Source organism: Electrophorus electricus, chromosome 1 (genome assembly GCF_013358815.1).
Source record: "Electrophorus electricus isolate fEleEle1 chromosome 1, fEleEle1.pri, whole genome shotgun sequence".
Taxonomy (NCBI): domain Eukaryota; kingdom Metazoa; phylum Chordata; class Actinopteri; order Gymnotiformes; family Gymnotidae; genus Electrophorus; species Electrophorus electricus.
The window spans coordinates 16,757,360-16,769,912 of NC_049535.1; the positions used below are offsets into that span (position 1 = coordinate 16,757,360).

Consider the following 12,553-nt stretch of genomic DNA (forward strand, 5'->3'; position numbering starts at 1 on the left):
ATGCCTTTATGAAAAGATGGCAATCCAAAGATGGACCATGCCACACACAAAACCATTACATAAAGCTCTAAAAATGATCCTCACTTCATACTGCCTCTCACATCCATCCCCCCCAAGCTCTACTCTACTCTGACTCCTCCTTAGACTTTGTCCCAACAACCAGCAGCCATGGTCTCTCTTAAGCAGCTGTCTAGCACTCTGAACATTAAAATAACTGATGCCCACAAAGCAGGAGAAGGGTAGAAAAAGATGGCAGATTGTCTTCAGGCAGTCATTTCCTCAGTCCATGTTGTAATTAAAAATAACAGTTAACAGGACTGGTGGAGGTCAAGTTGAGGTCTGGAAGACTGAGAAAATGTTTGAAGAGAAATGTTTTTCAGGATCGTTAGAATGTCGAATCAAAACCCATATTTAACTGAGCTTTCTCAAAGCTTTCTCAAACCTTCCGGGAAGATTCAGCAAACTGGAGCGGTGGTGCACCTTCATCAGAAGAAAACCTTTCCAGGCTATCGGCACAAAATTCAACATCAGACATTGGCAAAATGGCACCTAAACAAGCCTGATGGATTTCAGTCATGTGCACTTCTGAGGTTAAAACAGGCCACAGTTTTTGCCTGCAACGAACAAAGTTGAGTCTGAAGAAAAAAGGGTGCAGAATTTCACGAAAAGAACAGAGGTATGGAGGTGGATCATTTCAATCATAGAGGGAAGAGTGGATTAACTTAAATGCCAACAAACTCTAAGAACACCACACCTTCAGTTTACCAAAAAAAAGTGGGAGTTGAAGAGAATGACTTCATTAATAGGAAAATGATCCAAAACACACGTCAGTATCCACAGTGGACTACCTCAAGACAAGCAAGCTGACGGATTTCTTCGTGGCCTTCACAGCCCTACTGAAACAAAATGGGAAAACTGTGGCTAGAGCTAAAAAACTTCTTAAAAAGCAGTTCAGGCAAGACGGCCCCAGAATCTTGCAGAAGTAGGTGCCTTTCACAACGTAGAATGAGCAAATCCCCCCCATCCCCAGGGACTGAGGGATCCAGAGATTCATTGACACTTGCCAAAGAGGGTGTTACTAAGTACTGATCACGCAGGGTAACCAAACCTTTACTTTTTTCTTTCTTTTTTTAATTGAAACTTTATAAGATGAAAATATAAATGTAATCTTGCTTGCTTGGTCATGGAAAGTGCCCTGGAAAATTCCTGAAAAGTCCTGAAATATTATTTTCTAAAATGTATGGGAACCCCGATATCCCTAACCCTAGGGTTCATTCTTGAGTACAGGTTTAAATCTTAAGCATCTTTGTAATTTCCTAAGTGCAGCGTTAGTGCCTGAACATATCTTGAGCTTATCACCTTATTACCTGAGTCTGGCTGGAGTACCAGAATGCTCTTCTGCACACCAGGAACGTGGGAAGGTGTCAGGATCAGAGATCGAGAGCAAACTGGGAGTGAGGGATCGGAGAAGAGCCAGGGGAAGAGGCGATCCACTGGAATAGGCACGATAGGCGAGGTGAATTAAAACACACATACACACACATAAACATATTATGGTGAAAGAGACCCCATTCAGAACGACATGCCCAAAGCACATCTAGAAGAACATCTCCAGAATCAAACCTGTAGTAAAGTCCATTAGCCCATTTTACAATGGCACCTCCAGTAAATGGACTGGAACACTGGTCCTAAAGTTGGAATGAAAATGATCTCTGCTTGTTCTCCTCTCAGACTGAAGACTTGGATGTGAATGAACCTGCACAAGCAGATGGCACTTCAAGGTTATTCACTCTCTCTTTCACATTTTCATAGTTCTGTGTCAAATCTGGAGTTTCATTTTCAGAACAGTGCTCTTTACTAATTGTCCTGGTCTGTGATATTGCCAGTCATCTCTATAGGGATCCTCAAGCAGGAGATGCCAGATTGCCATCATGACTGGACTTTAGGAAGGTACAACTGAATTGGACCTAATTTTCCTATTTTGCTAGATTGTTTAACTTTCTTCTAGAAGGGGAGGATTAAATGTAAACTTCTCTCTCCCTCCCTCTCTTCCTCCTCCTCACCTGCTGTCACTCACTCTCTCACACACACACACACACACACACACACACACACACACATACACACACACACACACACACACACACACACACACACACACACACACACACACACACACACACTCTCTCTCTCTCTCTCTCTCTAGTTATATTTGGATGTGTTGAAGGAGAACACTGCTTTGAGGGAGAAGCTCCAGGAAACACAGCTGCAGCTCAGTGAGAGCAAAGTGGAGCTGGAACGACTCCGACAGGTAAGGGTGTGTGTGTAGCCTTATTAAAGTGATGATGCTAGAATGCACTATTATTCAAGGAATTCCAGCGGGTATTAACTGTAGTGTGTTTTTCTGATCATTTGTTCATTCTCTGGGAACAAATTTTCCTTCCCATCAGTTCATTTCCATGCATGGTTTTAATATTCAGTGACCAAATGTACTACTACTTTTTGTGTTTTATGCTACAAATAATAGATTCATTGATTGTTTTTTTAGAACAACTTAAATGAGATCATGTTTAGCGAGTCTGAAGGAAAGACTAACGTATATACAGTAATCTAATCATCTAACGTCTGTCTGTCTGTCTGTCTGTCTGTCTGCACTCAGAGTCAGGAGAATGGCTGTGAGCGCCCTGCTCTACTGGAGCTGGAGAGATTTGTAAGTGTGGTTTGCTCTTTGCTGTGTTTCTAGCCCTGACCCTAGATTTCCTTCTTTTTCCGCTTTACTTGTTAGAACCAGAAACTTGCATTTGTGTGCCACTTTCTATCTCTCTTTCTTTTCTGGGGTCTAGCTCTAGCACTTACTTTCGCTCAGGGGGAGATGATTTTCCTTTCCTTCCGCTTTTTGTCAGACAAGGCGTTCCCGGGTCTCTCGTTGCACGAGGCATAAATGCATGATGTGGAAATTCTAGTGGCTGGAGCTGTGACACGGCCACCATTACGACCTTACAGTGATGGGTTGTTATTAGGGCCATGCCAGGAAGAATGCATGAGACAGAACCAGCAGAAAGATTTAGAGAAGGCTAGCTGATCTCTGTCTGCCATGCTGCCGTGCTGACCATCTGCTGTCTGATCAACTCTTTGTGTGCTGCAGGAGAAGAAGGCACTTGAGAGAAAAGCATCAGAGCTGGAGGATGAGCTCAAGGTAGAGTGTGTTTATATGGTAGCTACTCTTAAACCGTGCAATACTGCATGGCTTTCAGAACTGTAACAAATAATTACTTTCAGTTAAATTTGTTAATAAACAAATTCACTGCTCGTTAAGTCAGTCCCACCAATCAAACTAAACCTTCCCCTTTGACTGTCTTCCTCTTGATCTATTTACCGTCTCCCTTTTGCAAAGGTTCTGATTGACCTGCGTGCCGATAACCAGCGTCTGAAAGATGAGAACGCCTCCCTCATCCGCGTCATCAGCAAGATCTCCAGATGAGCTCTATATGTGCCGCTACCCTCCCAAACCACTAAGTGGCAGCACTGTGCCATTCTGCACATCTCTGCCCAGAGTAAACTGGAACGACGCTGTTCACTTTCTGCATGGCCATAGCACATAGAATCTTTGTGTGTGTTTGTCTGGGACTGGCCTCTCACCCTTGTGTTGCCTAAACTACTGTTTTCCAAACTAAAATGCACATAACGATAAAGCCTAAAGGAACGTGTAGACCCAGCCTAACCCACAGTTCGAGAAATTTGAGCTCCTTGTGCACAACTGTCAGGAGATTCTACTACTCCAGATCCTCAGAACCCAGTGAAGACTAGACCCAGTACAGATACAGTTCTAGAGCCCTCTGCTCTTTGTTCACGTCCAGCAGAGAACGCTAGAACTCCAATTCCTCTGAGTGTAGTTGAGTGAAGTCTTGACCAAATCACCCTTGTCGTTCTGGAAGCCACAACCCTTTGAGCAGAACTAGCACAAAATTCTGGGACTACAGTTTCATCGAGTCTGGTTTTGTTCAATGTAAATGCAAATTAAATACTTGAAGTGCTGCAGAATGGAGAATAATTGTAAGCCGCTTTTGTTCTGTATATTTAAAATGTAAGGAATTCTTTCATGTGCGCTGTGCTTGATATCTTTACCTTGTAGCTTTATATGAAAAAAGCCAGTACATGGGTAACAGCTTATTTATTGTTTTTCTTTCCCCCTCTTCTTTGTACGCTAGCCATGGGTAGTCACTGTAACTTGTAACAACTGCTCTGATAGTGCTCAACACTAGTGGGCACCACTGATCAGGGAAGCACGTGAATCAGGTGTTTCAGCTCTGGCCACATGACCTAAAGAAGTGCTTGTATATCTTGGACACTGCAGAGATGCAACCATGTGCCAAACGTTATTTTCCACTCTTATGTGCTCCAACATGCTTGTTAGTGGACCCACTGTAGTGAATTGTTCCCCCGCACCCCACCCACATTCTCTCAAATACTGGGCTAGTTCAGTAGTACTATAACAGACTCCTATCGCTTCACTGTCATCAGAAACACGTCTAGCTCCACCATGTAAAGGAAATACTATGTGCTTCAATGTGCTTCAGTGATTCACATACATTCAGCAGTATCCTGTTCCCTTGGAAAAATGTTTATGTAAGCAAAGAACTTTAAGGGAGTGAGACAATAGATCAGATAAGCAGGAAAATGTCTCTCGTTTTATTGCCTGCAATTGCTTTATTGCTTGCAATTGTTTTATTGCCTGCAATTAAGAGATGACACTCAAGCAGATTGTTACCAGCCGGCCTGAAAGAGATAAGCAACGCTTAAAGCTGATTGGTGTATGAGCCATAGCAACAAGAGGCAGGAAGTCCGTGATTGGTCAAGGCATACAGTTAGAATTGTATATCAAGCAATGCTCTGTATGACTCGGGGCTTCTCTTGGTAGTGAGCCCAACACTCTGTGGAATCTTTCTTTTCTATTAAAACCTTTTTTGCTTATTATCCACATCTGACTCCCCGCTTCATTGAATTTCCACCACAACCATCATTCGTTAAAAGGGCCTTTTGAAATGACCAATAAACTGCAAACAGTTCAGTATCATGAGCCTGCCAGTCTTAGTCCACCTCATATATATATATATATATATATATATATATATATATATATATATATATATAATTGACATTTTTCCAAGGCGAAAGGCAAGTACTAACTAGCCTGCCACAGTGCTATAATAAACTAGCTAAATTGCCGCAGTAAGTTGGGGATCTGTATAAATCCACGTTATTCTGACGAGAAAGTAAATCGCATGGTTCACGTGTGTTTTCTGTACATTAGCTAAAGTTTCCCGGTGTCTTTCATAAGTTTCATTTTAGAGCTTCTAATCTTTCGTTAGGCGTCTAAGTTTTCATTTTGAAGGGGCGGAGCCTCTGTGGATGCTATATTTACTTATAAACTTCCTCACGTAATGTCAGAGAAAGAGTTAGGTAAGACCCTTTAAATATGTTTTGTGGAAAAAAAAGACAACTGATGAATTATTATAAGACCATATTAAAAGAAGCAACTTAATGCAGAACGTTGTATTGTCTTGTTTTGCCCTTTTTATCTTATATTTTTCTTTCTTTTTAAATACTTTTTATACTTCTATACTTTTTATATAATGATTTTTTTGTGATGGGGCTTTGTGACAGCAATGGCAATGTGTGGACATCTTATGTGTGGCTGTGTGTGGCAATGTGGGAACATCATTGTGGTAATACATTTACTAAATATATTCTTTATTAGTTTAATTATTGTATACATTATTGTGTATGTTTTTGTTTGTTTTAACCATTGTTTTCTCTCCTTCTGTCATCCACCCCTCCTTTTTCTCCTCAACTTCAATCCCTGCTTCCTCTCCCTTCTTACCATCTTACTTCCCTGCTCACCATTACTTTTGCCACTCTCCTCCGCTTGACCCCTCCGCTGCCCACACCCACACACTCACTGAGCATTCGCTGAACTAAACCAAACTGAACCGTAATTGGTCACAATCGCCAAACAATGACCATCCAGTGGCGGTACCCGAGGTTGACTGAAGTGGGCTTGTGGGCATCCCCTCTACCTCTTCTTCTCTACAGTCCTCTGTTCTCTTAATTTCCACTAAACTGGAACACAAATGCCAGGTTCAGCACGGAACCTAAGGACAACTCGTACCAGGCGTATGACTCACGAAAGCAATGATGCTAAAAAGAAATGGCACAATGAAACCAAGCCCAACAACTTCTAAGTGGAATCTTTCTCTTCTCTCTCATGCCTGACTTAGAAGTTAATTAAGATGTTGCTTATGATACTGTAATTAATGAAATTATTAATTATGTGGTCACATTTATTATTGTTTGTTATTGTAACGGTGTGGCCCGAGTGCCGAAGGGCATGGAACAGGGCGCACAGACTTCATCGACAGGGACGAACATTTATTGACATAACACAAAACGGCCCTCACATATAACACGAGCAATAAACGTGAACAGTTAACGGTTAACACTGAACAAAACGATGAACACGACTACCTTTAAATGACGAAAAGTACAAACCGATGAATACAAGTACCTTTAACAATGACGAAAATTACAAAACGATGAATACGACACTTTAACAATGACGAAAATTACGAAACAATGAACACGACTACCTTTAACAATGATGAAAAGTACAAGTTTATAGTGACGACGCGAACATTTACATCAACACGCTACATCAACAATGACCAACACTGCACACTTTGACAAGGGTTTATATGCATAAAGACGAAGGAGCAGGTGCGTTTACAAACAAAACAACCCTCCCACTGCACGTGGCGGGCCAAGCCATGTGACTCGCGGGAGGCGAGCGTTCCGTGACAGTTATCTATTAGATGTAGTTAGTATTATTCTCAGAAATTTGGTTTAAAGTAATTACAGCATAACACCTACTTAGGATGGCACATCAATAGTAGGATAACCTGTATAGGTTTTAAACTGCTAGCTCTTTATTAGAAAAGTGAAAGAGAGGACGTAGTTAGTGGAAGAATGGTCACAACTTCACCTCCGCTGTGTCTCGTGTCAGGTGGACCCTGCTTGCCTTGGCAGTGCATGAAGGAGATTCCACACCGAAACCAAAGACGCCAGTGAAGACATGGAGAGGGTAGGTTTCCCTCTAGCTACAACGACCAACTCACCTGGGCACATTGATTCAGATTTACCCAATTTCATGGCTACGTGCATCAACTATCAATATGGATGATAATCTAGAAATGTTTGCATTTTTTTAGTTAATGGCTACAGCTCCTTTTAGATGCCAGTGCCAAAAATATAATGATAAAACTGGTTGCTTCCTGCACTACAGGCAAATTGTTTGCTTCCTACAAAACAACCTTCATCTGATTCATCTCTGAATCATCTTTTGTCCCATTTGCACAGACACCATATGTTAATGTCAATCAGGTCATTGAGTCTTTCCAGAAGCTGAGTCTCAGCAGTGTTGAGACGGATTTGGACCAAGTAAGCATGAGTTGGTAGTGATTTTACATTATCTTTAAGAAATCAAATCCTCAGACACGTTGATGCCAATATGTTGCTGCCAATCAGGTCATTGAGTCTTTCCAGAAGCTGAGTCTCAGCAGTGTTGAGATGGATGTGGACCAGGTAAGCATGAGTTGGTAGTGATTTTGCATTATCTTTAAGAAATCAAATCCTCAGACACGCACTTTCACTGAAAAGAAATCAGTGCTGGGGCTGAAAGGAAGAGGTTCACGAAAAGTGTATGGCCATGTTTGTCAAGAATATCAGCATTGAACCACACAAGGCATATCAGAACTATGCTTAAAAATATATTTGTAGTTTTATATTTATTTTGATACATTGAAAAGAAATGTCAGATTTGAAGCAAAGCTTGTAGAAGAATGTTTTCCTCTATGCTCAGTAAAAAGAGTTATTTTTCCCCAGCAGAACATCAACAATGAACTAGATGACATTGTGCAGGCTCTTCACAGACTGGATCTGAACTCTGAGGAAATGGAGATATGCAAATGAAGTGGTGGATGACCACTTTAGGCCTTGCTTTTATACAGGATACATGTGAACCAAGTACACAGTCACGTGTTTTCCAGCACAACCCCCCCCCCCCCCCCCCCCCCCCCCGATTCAGCTCAATAGTTCAAGCTCTTAGTGACTTACGCATAAAGTCAAGTATCATGGAGCACCGGGGAACTAATGTTTTACAAGCCTTCACAATCCTTTCGACACAAAGCCACATGGCCCTGGATTGCAGGAGCTCGGAATTGCATCAGAGTTCGCAGCCGCTGTTGGACATGCATCGCTTCTCTTTGTGTGGATGCAGAGACAACGCTGAAATTCGCTACACTGTAGCATCTTGGCGCAGCTGAAGAGAGACTCGTGAAGACGTTCCCTGATGTTGCAAGCTGTGGCTTGTTGCAAAATGTACAGCACGAAATCGAAAAATGACCCTGCTAGAGGGTTCCCCCCCCAACCTTGTCTTACCATTGGATGAAAAAGTGTAAAGAGCTACATCCATAAAGTGTTCAGCATTCCTGAACAGCATTGTCCTATAAACGTAGCTTTAGTAACCCACCAAAACTAATTCTTGAGTGCACAGTGTTTAAATCCTGCTAAATCCTGAGTGAAGAAGCTTCAGCCTTTCTAAGTATACCTCTGGTTAGCGTATTTAGGGTATAATCAGGGTTCCCACATATACTGGAAAACCTGGAAATTTAGAGGCTAGGTTTGCAGTCATAGAAACTCCTGTAATTTGAGAAAATTGCAAAAAAAAAAAATCCTAAAACACAAGATTTGGACATTTTTGAGGTCCTGGAAAATTGTAAAGCTGGTTTATTAAACCACTTAGATTGCATGTTTGTGCCGATGATTAATCAATATGTGTCATGTTGATGATTTCTGAGCATTTTGTAAAACACGGCGTCAGGGCCGTCTACTGATGGAGGTTTCTCTGTTGTCTTTCCACTCTTCTCATGCCTTTATGAAAAGATGGCAATCCAAAGATGGACCATGCCACACACAAAACCATTACATAAAGCTCTAAAAATGATCCTCACTTCATACTGCCTCTCACATCCATCCCCCCCAAGCTCTACTCTACTCTGACTCCTCCTTAGACTTTGTCCCAACAACCAGCAGCCATGGTCTCTCTTAAGCAGCTGTCTAGCACTCTGAACATTAAAATAACTGATGCCCACAAAGCAGGAGAAGGGTAGAAAAAGATGGCAGATTGTCTTCAGGCAGTCATTTCCTCAGTCCATGTTGTAATTAAAAATAACAGTTAACAGGACTGGTGGAGGTCAAGTTGAGGTCTGGAAGACTGAGAAAATGTTTGAAGAGAAATGTTTTTCAGGATCGCTAGAATGTCGAATCAAAACCCATATTTAACTGAGCTTTCTCAAAGCTTTCTCAAACCTTCCGGGAAGATTCAGCAGACTGGAGCGGTGGTGCACCTTCATCAGAAGAAAACCTTTCCAGGCTATCGGCACAAAATTCAACATCAAACATTGGCAAAATGGCACCTAAACAAGCCTGATGGATTTCAGTCATGTGCACTTCTGAGGTTAAAACAGGCCACAGTTTTTGCCTGCAACGAACAAAGTTGAGTCTGAAGAAAAAAGGGTGCAGAATTTCACGAAAAGAACAGAGGTATGGAGGTGGATCATTTCGATCATAGAGGGAAGAGTGGATTAACTTAAATGCCAACAAACTCTAAGAACACCACACCTTCAGTTTACCAAAAAAAAGTGGGAGTTGAAGAGAATGACTTCATTAATAGGAAAATGATCCAAAACACACGTCAGTATCCACAGTGGACTACCTCAAGACAAGCAAGCTGACGGATTTCTTCGTGGCCTTCACAGCCCTACTGAAACAAAATGGGAAAACTGTGGCTAGAGCTAAAAAACTTCTTAAAAAGCAGTTCAGGCAAGACGGCCCCAGAATCTTGCAGAAGTAGGTGCCTTTCACAACGTAGAATGAGCAAATCCCCCCCATCCCCAGGGACTGAGGGATCCAGAGATTCATTGACATTTGCCAAAGAGGGTGTTACTAAGTACTGATCACGCAGGGTAACCAAACCTTTACTTTTTTCTTTCTTTTTTTTATTGAAACTTTATAAGATGAAAATATAAATGTAATCTTGCTTGCTTGGTCATGGAAAGTGCCCTGGAAAATTCCTGAAAAGTCCTGAAATATTATTTTCTAAAATGTATGGGAACCCCGATATCCCTAACCCTAGGGTTCATTCTTGAGTACAGGTTTAAATCTTAAGCATCTTTGTAATTTCCTAAGTGCAGCGTTAGTGCCTGAACATATCTTGAGCTTATCACCTTATTACCTGAGTCTGGCTTGAGTACCAGAATGCTCTTCTGCACACCAGGAACGTGGGAAGGTGTCAGGATCAGAGATCGAGAGCAAACTGGGAGTGAGGGATCGGAGAAGAGCCAGGGGAAGAGGCGATCCACTGGAATAGGCACGATAGGCGAGGTGAATTAAAACACACATACACACACATAAACATATTATGGTGAAAGAGACCCCATTCAGAACGACATGCCCAAAGCACATCTAGAAGAACATCTCCAGAATCAAACCTGTAGTAAAGTCCATTAGCCCATTTTACAATGGCACCTCCAGTAAATGGACTGGAACACTGGTCCTAAAGTTGGAATGAAAATGATCTCTGCTTGTTCTCCTCTCAGACTGAAGACTTGGATGTGAATGAACCTGCACAAGCAGATGGCACTTCAAGGTTATTCACTCTCTCTTTCACATTTTCATAGTTCTGTGTCAAATCTGGAGTTTCATTTTCAGAACAGTGCTCTTTACTAATTGTCCTGGTCTGTGATATTGCCAGTCATCTCTATAGGGATCCTCAAGCAGGAGATGCCAGATTGCCATCATGACTGGACTTTAGGAAGGTACAACTGAATTGGACCTAATTTTCCTATTTTGCTAGATTGTTTAACTTTCTTCTAGAAGGGGAGGATTAAATGTAAACTTCTCTCTCCCTCCCTCTCTTCCTCCTCCTCACCTGCTGTCACTCACTCTCTCACACACACACACACACACACACACACACACATACACACACACACACACACACACACACACACACACACACACACACACACACACACACACACACTCTCTCTCTCTCTCTCTCTCTAGTTATATTTGGATGTGTTGAAGGAGAACACTGCTTTGAGGGAGAAGCTCCAGGAAACACAGCTGCAGCTCAGTGAGAGCAAAGTGGAGCTGGAACGACTCCGACAGGTAAGGGTGTGTGTGTAGCCTTATTAAAGTGATCATGCTAGAATGCACTATTATTCAAGGAATTCCAGCGGGTATTAACTGTAGTGTGTTTTTCTGATCATTTGTTCATTCTCTGGGAACAAATTTTCCTTCCCATCAGTTCATTTCCATGCATGGTTTTAATATTCAGTGACCAAATGTACTACTACTTTTTGTGTTTTATGCTACAAATAATAGATTCATTGATTGTTTTTTTAGAACAACTTAAATGAGATCATGTTTAGCGAGTCTGAAGGAAAGACTAACGTATATACAGTAATCTAATCATCTAACATCTGTCTGTCTGTCTGTCTGTCTGTCTGCACTCAGAGTCAGGAGAATGGCTGTGAGCGCCCTGCTCTACTGGAGCTGGAGAGATTTGTAAGTGTGGTTTGCTCTTTGCTGTGTTTCTAGCCCTGACCCTAGATTTCCTTCTTTTTCCGCTTTACTTGTTAGAACCAGAAACTTGCATTTGTGTGCCACTTTCTATCTCTCTTTCTTTTCTGGGGTCTAGCTCTAGCACTTACTTTCGCTCAGGGGGAGATGATTTTCCTTTCCTTCCGCTTTTTGTCAGACAAGGCGTTCCCGGGTGTCTCGTTGCACGAGGCATAAATGCATGATGTGGAAATTCTAGTGGCTGGAGCTTTGACACGGCCACCATTACGACCTTACAGTGATGGGTTGTTATTAGGGCCATGCCAGGAAGAATGCATGAGACAGAACCAGCAGAAAGATTTAGAGAAGGCTAGCTGATCTCTGTCTGCCATGCTGCCGTGCTGACCATCTGCTGTCTGATCAACTCTTTGTGTGCTGCAGGAGAAGAAGGCACTTGAGAGAAAAGCATCAGAGCTGGAGGATGAGCTCAAGGTAGAGTGTGTTTATATGGTAGCTACTCTTAAACCGTGCAATACTGCATGGCTTTCAGAACTGTAACAAATAATTACTTTCAGTTAAATTTGTTAATAAACAAATTCACTGCTCGTTAAGTCAGTCCCACCAATCAAACTAAACCTTCCCCTTTGACTGTCTTCCTCTTGATCTATTTACCGTCTCCCTTTTGCAAAGGTTCTGATTGACCTGCGTGCCGATAACCAGCGTCTGAAAGATGAGAACGCCTCCCTCATCCGTGTCATCAGCAAGCTCTCCAGATGAGCTCTATATGTGCCGCTACCCTCCCAAACCACTAAGTGGCAGCACTGTGCCATTCTGCACATCTCTGCCCAGAGTAAACTGGAACGACGCTGTTCAC

The 12,553-nt window shown here is 42.1% G+C and overlaps 2 long non-coding RNA genes across 2 annotated transcripts; both read left to right on the forward strand.

The window, feature by feature from the left end:
- The first annotated feature begins 1,501 nt into the window (after positions 1–1,501).
- On the forward strand, positions 1,502–4,618 carry LOC118241914. Its single transcript, XR_004776423.1, has 7 exons — positions 1,502–1,516; positions 1,732–1,781; positions 1,887–1,950; positions 2,207–2,311; positions 2,660–2,710; positions 3,146–3,196; positions 3,395–4,618. It is a non-coding gene; the product is annotated as an uncharacterized LOC118241914 (long non-coding RNA).
- Positions 4,619–10,482: 5,864 nt separating this feature from the next.
- On the forward strand, positions 10,483–12,527 carry LOC118241536. Its single transcript, XR_004776154.1, has 7 exons — positions 10,483–10,497; positions 10,713–10,762; positions 10,868–10,931; positions 11,182–11,286; positions 11,635–11,685; positions 12,121–12,171; positions 12,370–12,527. It is a non-coding gene; the product is annotated as an uncharacterized LOC118241536 (long non-coding RNA).
- Positions 12,528–12,553: the final 26 nt, after the last annotated feature.